This window comes from Sus scrofa, chromosome 1 (assembly GCF_000003025.6).
Source record: "Sus scrofa isolate TJ Tabasco breed Duroc chromosome 1, Sscrofa11.1, whole genome shotgun sequence".
NCBI classification, from domain to species: domain Eukaryota; kingdom Metazoa; phylum Chordata; class Mammalia; order Artiodactyla; family Suidae; genus Sus; species Sus scrofa.
The window spans coordinates 55,500,300-55,514,629 of NC_010443.5; the positions used below are offsets into that span (position 1 = coordinate 55,500,300).

General features: G+C 41.8%; 1 pseudogene; it reads left to right on the forward strand.

Annotated features, from left to right (window-relative positions):
* LOC110259420 lies at positions 214-13,801 on the forward strand (annotated as a pseudogene).

Genomic DNA, 14,330 nt, shown 5'->3' on the forward strand with positions numbered 1-14,330 from the left:
ATAATCCAGGTGGAAAACTATAAGACCCTGATCTTAAGGGTACATTTGCAGAAAGCTGGTTATATTTATTTTCTATTTGGATAAAATAGAATTTTAGAGGGATTTATAAACATTGTCTTTGCTGAGAGGATGGGAGGGAAAATGAAACAGAGGAAAGGATTTTGCACATCTGATTATCAGGGAAAATGAAGGTGATATCAGAAGCTCTGAATAATGGAGGAGCAAGAATTGTTCTTCAAAGAAAAGGTATAAACAACATGGATATAAGAATAAGGTCATGTGGACATGTTTTTTGAGTCTGTACAGTATCAAACAGTTATACATCAATGGATGATTTAGGAAAAGCTAACTTATAAAAACTTATAAAAATATCCAAAGGAGTGAGGATGGAAACAGTTCTCTGAGGAAAACTAGTAAGCAGCCTAATAATAGCAGACCAGCCTCACTGGGAATACTTAGGAGAAATCATGATCAGAGTTTCCAAAATATGTTACCCAAGAGATGTTGCCTATGAATGCCTGCCTTGCCCACAAACTCCCTCTAAATGGGTGAAGAGACACAGACCCTGCTGAGAAAAGCAGCTCTATGTGATTCTTTAAGCGCAAGCGCAATCCACCATGTGGCACCCCCTCCCCCATCATCCATCAGCTGATTGGGTGGAACAGCGGGTACCCAACCCAAGAACAGCTGCATCTGCAGGCTGGCCCACTGCAACTGGATGACCTGGTACAAAAGCTCTCCCCAAACAGAAGGTGATCAGTTGCAGTGATGACATAAATAAAATAAAGGGTTTCTAGACCCGGTTTCATTGATTCCTCTTGCATCTTCTCTAGGTGTTTTGAGGACTTTGGAGAGCAGAGTCACGAGGTTAATGACCACTATGTGCTCAGCCAGGCATACCTCAGTCACAACCATCCTAAGGGATAGAATCACCTTCTTTCAACTTAAAAAATGTTGAAGCTCTGAGTATCGTCCAGCAAATGGGCATATTTCCAGTGAGACAAGTCCTTCATAATAAAAACAACCAGGAGAAATGACTAAAAAGTCCAACAAGGGTGGGTTGGACTTAGTCTACTAAAAGGGATTTAGTCTACTAAAAAATCATTTGAAGATAAAGTTCATTCAATCAATAGACATTTATAACAACATCTCTGTGTCAGGCTTTAAAACACATTGTGCCATGAATGAGACACAGTCCAGCTCTTAGGGAAAATATGGTCTATTGGAAAAGAAAGTGAAGTAAACAGGTAAATGATTAAAACAGACATGATGCATTGCATAATAGAGGGATATACAAGTAGAGAAAAAGAATGTGAGTAGAGAAAAAGAATAAAACAGTTTTGGCAACCAGGTCCAAAAAGGGTCTCAAATGTCTCACTCAGAACACTGGATCTTATCCTGTAAGGGGCAGGAAAATGCCTGAGGATTTTAACCAAAGAAGAACATGACCAGACTTGCAATTCTGAAAGCATCTTTGAATGAAAGAGTATGGAAGAATGACGACTTCGTAAACAGGTGTTGAGAAAAGCCAAAGAGTGAGTGGTAAGGCGGAGTCTGCACCCAAGAAGAAAAGAACATGAGGGAGAAGGGGGGTGAGGAGATTTTCTATTTCAGAGGTGAAATTGGAAGACCAACAAAGCAATAGATTTAACACAACCTTTTTTAAATTGAAAGAGAGCAAAGTTTCAGACTGCCAACAGGCAGATCACCAATCTCACAATTTGAGGATATGGTAGCAGGAAAGAGTAAGAGTCACCTTTTTTTGCCAAATAGAAGTCACCTTCTCTCCCACTTTGGAGGTTTTTCCACCCTCGCTTAATTACAGTCAACTGGGCAGAAAATCTCTTCTAGGAAATAACAATAGGATCCGAGGTGTTAATTACACACTTCATTTGTCTGCACTGTTAGCATTATTTTCATTGATTCCTTCTAAACACACTGGTTACTTAACAACTAGGTTAAGCAAACAGATATCTCACTCTGCAGATATCCATTCATTTCTCATTCAGCAAACATTTATTGAGCACTTACTATCTGCCAAGAAGTAGGCCAGGTCCTAGCTATTCAGTGATGAACTAGACAATACAGATTCCTTCCCTAACTGAAACTTTAGTTAGTGGAAGTGAGAGAACCTTAACTTTTTTTTTTCTTTTTTTCTTTTTAGGGCTGCATCCTCGGCATATGGAGGTTCCCAGGCTAGGGGCTGAATCTGAGCTACAGGGGCTGGCCAACATCACAGCCACAGCAACCTACATGATAGCTTATGGCAACGCAGGATCCTTAACCCACTGAGCAAGGCCAGGGACCGAACCGGCAACCTCTTGGTTCCTAGTCGGATTCGTTTCCACTGCACCAATGGGAACTCCTTAAGTAACATTTTTAATACAGTGTGTTAAGATGCAATAAAAGGCCAGATTTATGATTTGGTAGGTCTGGAGTGAGACCTAAGATTATGCATTATGAACAAGTTCCCAGGTGACGCTGTCACTGGTCTAGCGACCACCCTCTGCATGACATAGAATCATGTAACTAAGTACAGAACATTCTCATTCAAAACCATTTGAAGAGAAGCTGGCAGGAGGATGAAATCTCCTGTACTTCCTATTTTTGAACAACGGCAATTAATAACAGAGAAAAAAATAAGCACAAGCAGACTTGCAGAACTCTGATGAGACTGAAGTGGAAAATCTGAGCTCATCTTTGAGCACAAAGTTGGAACAGAAAGACAAAGGGGATGATGACACTTGGGCTCTTAGGCAGACCTGGAACCAGAGCAATGAAAGTCTATAGAGAACAAGGGCCAGGAGAGAGCACATACCTCATCTCTCAGGCTTTCACCTTTTTGCCCACAGCACAGTGTAGAGGGATCGGAGGGCCACAAATAGTTATACCAGCACTTTTCAAGTAATTTTCTGTGTAGTTATGCTTAAGTTAACTATTCTACCAATAAGTGCACTTTATCCCATAGGTTCATATCTTTTCAATTTATCATTCTGTTGTCCTAATAAAATCTCTAGATCTTAAAGATCCTCCTCAGGCAACATTAAAGAGAGTACCTGAGCATGAAGACTTTAACTAAGCTGGGTCCTGAGACCATGTATGCCACTGGACACTTTGTCTTTTTAAAGGAAGTGAAAGGCCAAGAGAAGTGAAAAGAAAATGAGAAAAGGTAAAAAGTTGCTCCTGTTAATTTAGCTAGCCTCTTTCATATCTGCCTACACTGAACCTTGAAAACTCAGAAGCCATACACTGAAATATAAAGCAGGCATCAACAAAAGATGATTTCCTTGGAGTTCCTGTCGTGGCGCAGTGGAAATGAATCTGACTAGAAACCATGAGGTTGCGAGTTCGATCCCTGGCCTTGCTCAGTGGGTTAAGGATCCCGATTAGACCCCTAGCCTGAGAACCTCCATATGCCGCGGGTGCGGCGCTAAAAAGACAAAAAGACCAAAAAAAAAGAAAAAAAGAAAAGAAAAGATGATTTCCTAAGGGAATGCTTTTCACTTTGCATTTTAATAGTGTTAACATCTACAAAGTGTGCTTAAGTTCCAAAATTGATACCTACGTCATTAGTAGAAGACATATAAGTGTGCACCTAAGTCAGCATCCTAAAAACTGGCTTACCTGGCTTCCAGAGCTCCACCAGACCATGTGAGTTTGCTACCTTCCAAGGAGCTCTAATTCCCAGCCCTATGTGTCCTTAAAAGCCTCAATACAGGGGGTAAGCCACAGGTTCGGAGCCACAGCATACCTCATCAGTAGGGGGACTGGCCCTACACTGTCAAGAAAAGCCAAGAATCTTCCTTTTGCAGTCCTTGGCTTTTGTTTCATTGGTAGCCAAAAAAGTATCTTACAGGACATTTCTGAAGATTGACCCTCAGCACCTTTAGACTCTGAATCTTTCCCACACTTACCCTTGGTTACGTTCATTGGCTAGTCCCCATTAAAGGGGTTAGATAAGTGAAGTCTGTTTTCTGTGTTCCTCGCTCCTTCAATAACCATCAGACACCAAGGTCCTCCTGTTGCTCCCAGATGCCCAGAGAACTTCTCTGAGGCATCCACCCTGGGCCAACAGCCCATGCTCAAAAACCATTTTGTGGAGAGCCCTTCATGGCTCAGCAGATAACAAACCAGACTAGGATCCATGAGGATGCAAGTTCAATCCCTGGCCTCGCTCAGTGGGTTGGAGATCTGGTGTTGCCGTGAGCTGTGGTGTAGGTCAAAGACGTGGCTCCAATACCACGTTTCTATGGCTGTGGTATAGGCCAGCAGCTCCAGCTTCGATTCAACCCCTAGCCTGAGTACTTCGATATGCCACAGGTATGGCCCTAAAAAAGCAAAAAAAAAATAAAAATAAAAATAAAGTTTAATTAAAAACCATTTTATTTATCTTTTCTTCTGGTAATAGTTCCCTCAATAGCTTGGAGAATTTCCCCCTGAACCATTTCATGTGGCTCCAGGGAGGTCAACTACAGGAAGCACCTTAACACCACCCCTAGAGAGGAGTAGGCACAAGACCAAGACCTGGCCAGAGTCCTTCCCTGGATTCATACATATTCCCTGGGAATTGTAAAAATAGGAACTCAATGACATATGCTCTCCTATTCAAAGGAACCTGAGCTAAGGAGACTAAGAGATAAGATGGAATGAGAGTTACAAACATGAAAAAAAGCCATATGTGTTTTGTTAAAGGGGATTAGAATGGCTAATTCCTTTCCACTTCTAAAAGTTTATGATTCTTGAAAATATATCCATGAGTAATTACAGTTTAATAAATATTTCTCTCAAGCAATACATCAGGAATTGAGTTAGGACTTACACTGCGGGCCAAAAAGAATACTGAACATGGGCTAAGATAACCTAGATTTAAATTTCCACTCCAAAATCATTGTGTGACATCAAGGAAAGTTGTTCAACTTCTCAGAGCCTCAGTTTCTTCATCCATTTTATATGTGTGTGTATATATATATATATATATATCTCCATCCCCCTGGTTGTTGTGAGAGTTAAATGATATAATATTCAAAAAGGTGTCTTGGTAAATTACAAAGTCAGAGACAGAGAGAGATATTGGAGGGGGTATGAAATGAAATCAGAAATTTTCCAAAACTGTAAGATAATGCAATGCACATGAGGGTTTTGTTTTGATAAATAATGCTGAGAAATCAGACATGCAAGGCCCAGAAACTGCATGGCACATTCAATCCAACTTCTGGTTTGATCAAGGGAGCCCTCCAGTGGCTGATAGGTAGGATGCCTCTAAATTCTGTCTGCAGTGCTGTTCCCAGAAGATAAGAAGACTTATTGTCACATTATGATACTGTGTAACTAGAAAATACCTTGGAGAACATTTTCTCAATCGTCCACATTTAAGAGATGAGGAAATAGAAATACTAGGAGGATGTACATACATATTTTGAAATTTAGAAATCATACCATTTTTTGATACACATTATTTTTTCCTAAGAATGTCAGAATTCAACAATTTCCATTTCAACATAAGTTAGAGCTACTCTTAGTTTCATAACATATAGCTAAGGCATATCTATAGTGACTGAGACACAAAATTATCACTCAGTAATGTAACCATGATAAGCTTTTTTTTTTTTATGGATGTGCAATTTGGTGCATTTCCTTCATATATATGTGTGTGTATATACATATGTATGTATGTGCACATATATATACACTCAACTAACAATCATTATCTTTTTTTTTTTGCTGTTTAGAGCCATACCTGCAGCATATGTAAGTTGCCATACTAGGGGTTGAATTGGAGCTACAGCTGCCACCCTATGCAAAGCTACATGAGATTCTCAACCCACTGTGCGAGGCCAGGGATGGAACACTCATCCTCATGGATACTAATCGGGTCTGTAACCCACTGAGCCACAACAGGAACTCCCAACAATCTCATTATCTTAGATGTGACACTTAATAAGCCCAAGAATCAATGCTGGTCTACTGATAGGAGTGCTTTGCTAAGTTTTACTAATATGTTCATTCCCCGCAGTTTGGCACTTAGTGTATATGTCCTATGAAGAGCTCTCAAAATAGGTGCCTAAGTAGCATAGGGTGTATTTATTATCTATACTTAGCTGTCCCTAGTATCATGCATTGCAATGCTCACAATTATAGAACATATTTTTCTGTTACGTTTTTCTACCTTGATTACAAGTTGTTGGTGGCTCATATTTAGATTTCATTTTGATTAAACTAATGTTAATTCCCTCCCCCCCCCTTTTTTTTTGTCTTTTTGCCATTTCTGGGGCCACTCCTGCGGCATATGGAAGTTCCCAGGCTAGGGGTCGAATCGGAGCTACAGCCGCTGGCCTACGCCAGAGTCACAGCAACGTGGGATTCAAGCCGAGTCTGCGACCTACACCACAGCTCACGGCAACACCGGATCCTTAACCCACTGAGCAAGGCCAGGGATCGAACCTGCAACCTCCTGGTTCCTAGTCGGATTCGTTAACCACTGAGCCACAACGGGAACTCCTCCCTCCCCTTCTTATAACAGAATGTTTAATGGGACATTTCCTAATCTCAGTCAAAACTAATTGGTGTCACATATTCCTACATTCTAAAACGAGGGATCAAATACACATTCAGGACTGCATAAAAAGCATCCAAAAAACTGAAAACTACAATCCTTGGCACATAACAAATCCCCAGGATATTGGAAAGAAAGCTAAGAAATTATGTAAGGTTGTTGGTGAGGCCTTTGAACAGAACTGCCAGTGTTATGCATTCCCACCCCAGCCCTGCTGGAGGAGCCCCCACCCCCACCCCTGCCACTAGCCGAAGGACAGGGCTTCCTGAGAACTACTCAGAGAGAATGGAAGATGAAGAGTGGAAGGGGAGGAGGGAGCCCCAGAGGGATGTTTACTGAGAGGCAGGTGTGTTAGTCTGCCTGGCGCCTGGGAAAGAGTTAACCCCATGTCCTCTGGGGTTAGAGAGTGCAGACTCTGGGGCTGGCTCTTATCTGAAAAATCTGACAAAGAGAGGCTGGCTGGAATGCCTTTGACTGAAGGGAAAAAGAGAAGTCTGGGATGAAGAAAGCTGCACTTGCATCCACAGTGGGCTGGGGGGTGGGGTTTTCTATAGGCTAGAGTGGGCACAGCAGAAGACAGGCAGGCTTGAGTGACACCAACGGACCCTGCCCTAGGGGACTGCCAGACAGATAAGGTGAGCCATGCAGAAAGAGGCTAAAAGGAGTCAGCCAGGGCACACAAAGCAGACTTCAGGAAATGTGGAAGGCTCTCTGCCAGGGTGCGGGAGGGGGTGTTTGAAAAATCCATGAAAATTCTCCATGAGATAAAGAACCAGCATTTAGGCCTAAGCTGGCTGTGACAAAGAACACCATTTCCAGGCTGCAAGCGTTTTGTACCATGTGACAGTTCTCATTCCAAATGACCAGAACTGATCTTGAAGCTACAGTGAGTATCCTACTAAAATAAAAACTGTTTAAATCTCAAAACAAGACATCTTAATAGGTTCTGCTTAAGTTAATAGATTTAACTTAAATCTATTAAATTAAAGAAATTTAAAACAGGTAGCATTTTGGAAGGAGGGAGGAAGGCAGTATTATTATGATGCATCCTGTGGCACAAATAGTTTCTGGCAGAAGCTTTAACCTGAGAATCACACAAATTGATTTTTAAGGGAATAGAAACCCTGAAAGACTTCTAGGAAGCATAGGTGAGAATCACCTTTCAAAATCATATTGATTCTGCCTGGAAACCAACTATGATACAAATACAAATTGCAATGCAGGTCAGCTTAGGAGAAAGAGTTTGTTGGCACAGTATCAGATAATGCCCGTCAGCCAAATGACAGTGTACTTGCTAAACAAATAGATGTGTCTGTCCCTGTATTGTCAAGAGATCAGTCACTCACCGACTTAAATTAAAGCCTGTGAATCAATACTCTGTTTTAGGAAACAGAACTACTCTCATTACTACAAAAGTGCAGATTTCCTCAGGGAAATTTTCTCCTGAATTTCTCACCCAAGACCAAAATGCACAATAGCCCTTGCTAAGGTTTTGTCAAGAAATTATCCAACACTTGAGAGCTGTATGTACACAAAGATGACAAAGTCATGATCTGGAACCTCACATTCTTTAGGGTAATTCTAATAGAAACCTGCAAGCCTAGATACTTCCCATGCCTAGAACGTGGTTATGAACAAGGCAAATTAACCAGCTGTAAGCCCTATCACTTGTGCCCTAACGGCCTTCATTTTCAGAGTTATTATATGTATTAGTCTGCCATAACCAAGAACTAGAGATTGGGTCGCTTAAACAACAGTAATTTTATTTTAAGGATCCAGCATTGCCATGAGCTGTGGTGTAGGTCACAAAGGTGGCTTGCTGTGGCACAGGCCAGCAGCTGCAGCTCTGACTCACCCCTAGCCTGGGAACTTCCATATGCCACATGTGTGCCCCCCCCCCCAAAAAAAGGTAGAATTTCTGTTCTCTAGCTCTCTAGAATTCTAAGATAACCATTCAGCATAAGTAATGTTTTATTGATTTAGAGCCCACTGATTTGAAATCGGTGTTGTTTGAACTGGGACATCTGAAGCTTCCACTTTGACCATACATGCAAAAAGAATTACTGAGGGAAAAAAAAAAAAAAAAGGAGTTCCCGTCGTGGCGCAGTGGTTAACGAATCCGACTAGGAACCATGAGGTTGCGGGTTCGGTCCCTGTTCTTGCTCAGTGGGTTGACGATCCGGCGTTGCCGTGAGCTGTGGTGTAGGTCACAGACATGACTTGGATCCCGCGTTGCTGTGGCCCTGGCGTAGGCTGGTGGTGTAGCTCCGATTGGACCCCTAGCCTGGGAACCTCCATATGCCGCAGGAGCGGCCCAAGAAATAGCTAAAAAAAGACAAAAAAAAAAAAAAAATTACTGAGGCAATTGCAAGCATTAACAAGACTGCAGAATTGGGGAACTGCTGATATCCCCCAATTCTTGAGGAACAAATTTCAACTGCTGCCACTGGTATATAAATAACGAGCTGGTTTCAAATTACCCTGATCTGCACATGAAAGTAGCTTGGTAGGCTCCTCCTTCAGGTACTCACCGCCCATCTTTAGTCAAATAAGTATAAGTTCAGTGCTCTAATCTTAAAAAATACATATTTCTTTTCAAACATTTCTGAGTTGCTACCATATACAAACCACATTCAAGATCCTCATTTGGATAATTGAGACCCTTCTTAATCCAGCTCTATTTATGCATCCAGCACTGGCTCCCATTTTTCCCCAGTATAACCTTTTACTTTGCGCAGGTGTCTCTCCTTCCGGCCCCTGGGCATCCCATGCTAGTTTGCCCCTGGCTTGCCCGGCCAGCTTGGCCCTTCTATCCTTCGTGCCTTGGAGTCTCACACTTTGGAGTAAATTCTAAAAGCAGAATCTAAAAAATTCAGCTGTTTCCCATGCTTATTAGGAATCCAACAGGTTAGGGTCTCAATTCCTTAGTTACTTTCATAACACTTCCTGTATCACCTCAAGTCCCACCTCCTTGAAGAGAGACTAATTTTCCTAGTCATTTTTATGGATTCTCTAAATTTCAAGAGCCATTCAACCTACTCTAGCTATGCAATACTACGATACAGCTTTCTTCCAAGGTGGTTTGGGTTTTTTTTGGTTTTTCTTTTTTTTTTTTTTTTTTTTTTGTCTTTTTGCTATTTCTTTGGGCCACTCCCACGGCATATGGAGGTTCCCAGGCTAGGGGTGAATCGGAGCTACAGCCACCGGCCTACACCAGAGCCACAGCAACTCGGGATCTGAGCCGTGTCTGCAACTACACCACAGCCCACGGCAACGCCGGATCCTTAACCCACTGAGCAAGGGCAGGGACCGAACCCACAACCTCATGGTTCCTAGTCGGATTCGTTAACCACTGCGCCACGACGGGAACTCCATTTTTTTTTTTTTTTTTTCTTGCCAAGGTGTTTTCCAGCTGTTTGTTTGTTTGTTTTATAAGCAGGTCTTGAAATGGAGTGTCAAGGAGGCCTTCAAGTCAGGTATCGCTGACTTACTTTTTACTTTTAAACATCCAAAAAGCTCAACATAGTGTGGAAACACAATTCCATAAAAATTATTTTCTTCAAAGTAGCTAGAGTTCAAACCTTTCACTGCTCCAAATCAATCTTTCCAAGTACTGTTAATTACTGAGGCTGTGCTGCATCTAGCATTTTATTCATGCTTGACATCACAAACCAATTCTGGAGCAACAGGTATGTGACAGCAAGAAAGCAGGTTGAAAATTGACAAATGCCTTAAATGAGGAGGAAAAATTCACTGAGCAGTAGTCAAAGAAAGAGTCACCTAGGGAAGTTTTAATGATGAAAAGAAAGCTCTTACCTGAAATGTTAAGGGAGAACAATTTAACTTTAGTCGATAAACATTGGTGCTAGTTATTTACATGATAAGAATTAAATTAGTTTCTTTTCTTAAAACTAAAAAATTCAAACTTCTTGAATTTTCTAGAGTACTAAAGCAAAGTTTTGGGTAGAATGGGCTGGGGTAGATGGGGTGGGGAAGATGACTGTATTTTATTTTTCAGATGAATCGTATCACCTGAGAGCAGTTTCTGTCCCTTACCAAAAATGAGTTACAGGGGTCACACTCTGGCCTCACCTTAATATTAGGCAGTGATGGGAAAATGACTCTTTTATCTCTGTGAATCAATAACTCTCAACCCTTTAGAGCTGCAATAATATATTCTAACTTGGGCTTACAACTGTGGAAGAAAAATACTGCCTGCCATATCAGTAAACAAAGGATGCTGCAGCCATCAAGCCATCACATTGCAGCTGCCCAGAGAGTGCACCCTGAAGAAACTCAGGAAGAGAAAGTACAGGACGCTGGCCTCAGATAGCTGAGGTGCATATCAACGGAATTATTCTGGTGAGTCCAGACTCTTGCATCTTCCCATACATAGAAAAGACTAAATTCCTTAACTTGCAATATCTGAGTTTCTTTAATTAATTTTTATTAATTTGATTAATAATTAATTTTATCTGATTATTTTTAAATTAATTTTCTTTAATTTTTATGTTCTGACTACCTGGTCTTTGTTGCAAGGACTCCTAAACATACTGGCTCCCCTTTTGCCTCTTCAGAGCAGTCTCTGAGTTATCTGAGATGCTGTATGCCAGGCTTAAGTTCTCAAATTTGTCCACCAAATAAAACATAGCTCTCAACTTTTAGGCTGTGCATTTTTTTTCAGTGACACAACTACTGAAAGTCTTCAATGGTGTAATTACATACACATTTAAAGCATATAAGCTAAAAATACACATTTTTACTAAAACTCTAGACACAAAAACATAGGATGGATTGCACTGAATTATCTAAGATAACCATTCTAGAACCAAGCAAAGATTTTCAGCACTTTCTAGTGCAGACTACAGTAACCCTGAACAGAGAGAGCTCATATTCCCTCTGACTGAATTTCATGATCTCTGATCATCCAATGTTCCCAAAAAGTTTTTAGACAAAGTATTAATTTTAGCTGAACATGTCTATTATACACCATTAAGTCTATCTTTGACCAATCTCCAAATTATTTTTCCAAATGACGGATTTTGAGTTGTGCCAAAATCATACCACCAGGATTCTCCACTTAAACGGTTGATCTTACTTAACAAACAATATGCAGTAGGTTTGAAAAATGGCCACACATGTCCCTCTCCTTATATCCTTGTATGCACCCTCAAACTTGACTCTGAACTTGGCCATAGGACATGTTTTACTGATGGGATACTAGCAAAGATGACGCAAGAAAAGAACTGAAAAGCTCTTGCACTTTGGGCCTTGCCCTATTACCCCCATATGAAGAAGCCCAAACAAGCCTATTTATGCTGAAAGGCCTGTGGTCCAGCAGCTCTGCCACCCAAGTCAAGAGCTACCCCATTCCTGAAAACAGAGCTGACCAAAACTGACTGCGGAGAAGTGGGAGCCAGCCTAAACCAAAAGAATCAACTCATGTATTCCAATTCCCAAAGCAATGAAGTGTAAACCAAATAAATAGCTGTTGTCTGAAACCACTAAGTTTTGGAGTGGTCTGTTACTCAGTAAAAGCTAACCAACCCACAATGAGATTTCAAATCTTTCATTTTTCCTAAACACACTGGGATTATGGGATTGCAGTCCAGAAACCAATTCAGAGATTTAAGAGATTGTCTCATAAATGGGAGAATGGGAGCGTAATAGTTTTCACCAGCTGGCTTTTACTAATATTCAGCTGTCCTATCTCTGCAATCTATTCCAAACGGCTGAAATACAAACACCAAAGTCCATCAGTTATCTGAAATCTAATGAAAAAAATGAAAGCTTTCAAGCAGAACAAGAGTTTTTCTTTGGTTTAAAAAAAAAAATACAAAAACACAGAGCAGGTGGCATACTATAGACACAAAAAAAGCATTCAAATTTCATCTCAACAGAAGCTGGACGGTTATTTGGGTTAATCATAGATCAAAGTCCCCAGATATCTGTAGTTTTTGCACTAAGAAATTCCAAAATTGAGCCAAGGCAGAACCATAAAACTAAGTTGCAGCATATTGCAAACAAACCATTCATTTATTTCACTGATAAAAATTATTGTGTTTTAATGCTATTATAGCTACAATTATTATGGCATCTATTTTTTTCTGATTCCTATCACAAAATATGACACTTCTTATGTGTGTATATTTAATGACTATTCTTGCTTAACTTTACGACATATCGATAGATTTCCCCATAAAATTCCAGGCGAAACCCACCTTCATACCAAAACTTGTACTGAATTATTTTTCTCATCAGTCGATGAGTAGGCAAAAACTAACAGCCAATAAATTAACTATATTTCAATTAAAAATGCTTTAAATTTTTTAAAAATTAAACTCTTGGTTGTTCAAACTTGACAACTTAAGTGAATGAAAAGACATTTGTGGGAATGAAAAGACAAAGGCGCTTTCAGAGACCAAGCTTGGAGACCCTTTACAGGCTTTATCAGTGTTCGAGAAATATGATCGGAATGAATTAACCATTTTCACTGAATGTAAGCGAGGAGCCAGCCACCATGGGTTGGGCCTACTGCGTGACCAAGATCAACATGCAAACCATGTATGAGCAAAACAAGTGGGCTAGAAGGACCGAGAGAAACGCGAGGAAATGACGGATGTGGGAACCTGTTACCTCAACGCTTTTCCTCACTTCAGGTCTGACGCGTTTTGCAGGGATGGGGTCCTGTACTGCTACCAAGTGCGGGTGTAGAGCAAGGTGCGACAGCGAGGTCTGGGGAAGTTCTTCGTACAATCCTGCAGCTCACAGCCGGTAGCACACAGATGAAGTAAGTTATGTCCAACTGTGGATAAGCAGCATCATGGCGCCTAGTGGTTCTTCAGAGAAGCGCTGCAATGTGAAATCGATGACTCTTCCCAAACCTGTCCGGAAGCTGGGAGGAGGACTGCTCCTACAGGATCCAGAGCCGGGACACCAAGTGTGGGGACAACCAGCTCCCATGCAAGCGGGCACTGTGGTAGCTGCTGCCCCTGAATTCCGGAGGCAGAACGCTTCTCCCAGGCCTGTCCTCTCCCGGGTCTCAGGCGCCCTGCCGGGTGCCCTCAAAGCCGTGACCACCTCAGCGCTGCCCGTGCCAGGGTGCACCGAACCTGAGAGCGCATAACTCTGGGAAAGAGTGGACCGCGCTTTCCCTCCTGGCCTCTCTTAGAAGAGCAAGGTGCCAGGAGGGAGCCGAGAGGAGATAATGCTGCGGGAACAGCGGTGGGAGCCTCTCACAGGGGAGGCCTTTTCTCTCAGCTCTCGCGAGAGTGAGAACCCGTGCTCGTAGGGTTCTCGAACTTCTGCGGAACTGGATTCCTGACAAGCTTCCGCCACCCACACCCATCCACACAAACAGTTGGACAAATGGAGTGTTTATATCCACTCTCTTGAAAGTCCTGCATTCCTGGGTCAAAGTCTGCCTTGTTCCCAAAGAATGGATTCGGTGTAAGATCTGCGTGTAGAGAGAACCTGCAGAGAGATTCCCATTTCTGGATGGAATGTTCTGATGGAGACCTTGGTAAAGTCTTTGCTGTCGCGACACAAGGAAGCGAGGGCGCTTTTACTGGATGTGCTTTTAAGGATTCACAGGTAGAGTGGAATTGTCCAAGGGAACCAGCCGACTCTGGGAGGAAGGCTGCCTCCCTTTCTCCATAGCTAACAAGGAGGGGCCGGGAGGACCAGAAACAGATATGAATGGGGCCTGCCTTGGGGACTGTTGCTTATCTGGGCTTTTGGACTTGGCTGCATCCTAAATTTAACCTCTTGATCTCAT